The sequence below is a fragment of the Oncorhynchus gorbuscha genome, unplaced genomic scaffold, assembly GCF_021184085.1.
Source record: "Oncorhynchus gorbuscha isolate QuinsamMale2020 ecotype Even-year unplaced genomic scaffold, OgorEven_v1.0 Un_scaffold_3380, whole genome shotgun sequence".
NCBI classification, from domain to species: domain Eukaryota; kingdom Metazoa; phylum Chordata; class Actinopteri; order Salmoniformes; family Salmonidae; genus Oncorhynchus; species Oncorhynchus gorbuscha.
In genome coordinates this window covers 44662-45000 of record NW_025747633.1, presented here as the reverse complement: position 1 = coordinate 45000, position 339 = coordinate 44662, and the positions used below count along the sequence as shown (strand labels likewise).

At 46.9% G+C, this 339-nt stretch overlaps 1 protein-coding gene across 1 annotated transcript in view; it reads left to right on the top strand.

The window, feature by feature from the left end:
• LOC124027614 (KN motif and ankyrin repeat domain-containing protein 1-like) overlaps nt 1-110 on the top strand; it is a 3965-nt gene extending 3855 nt beyond the window's left edge. The window contains exon 3 of the mRNA XM_046339983.1: nt 1-110. This exon is cut by the window's left edge and continues 216 nt beyond it. The gene's annotated coding sequence lies outside the window, so the exon portion shown is untranslated.
• The last annotated feature ends 229 nt before the right edge of the window (nt 111-339 follow it).

Here is a 339-nt window from a genome sequence, read left to right as displayed (position 1 = left end):
TTTATTGACCATGTGGTCCAACCAGAAAGGTTCCCTGGGTTTATTGACCATGTGGTCCAACCAGAAAGGTTCCCTGGGTTTATTGACCATGTGGTCCAACCAGAAAGGTTCCTGGGTTTATTGACCATGTGGTCCAACCAGAAAGGTTCCCTGGGTTTATTGACCATGTGGTCCAACCAGAAAGGTTCCCTGGGTTTATTGACCATGTGGTCCAACCAGAAAGGTTCCCTGGGTTTATTGACCATGTGGTCCAACCAGAAAGGTTCCCTGGGTTTATTGACCATGTGGTCCAACCAGAAAGGTTCCTGGGGTTTATTGACCATGATGAAAGATGAAACA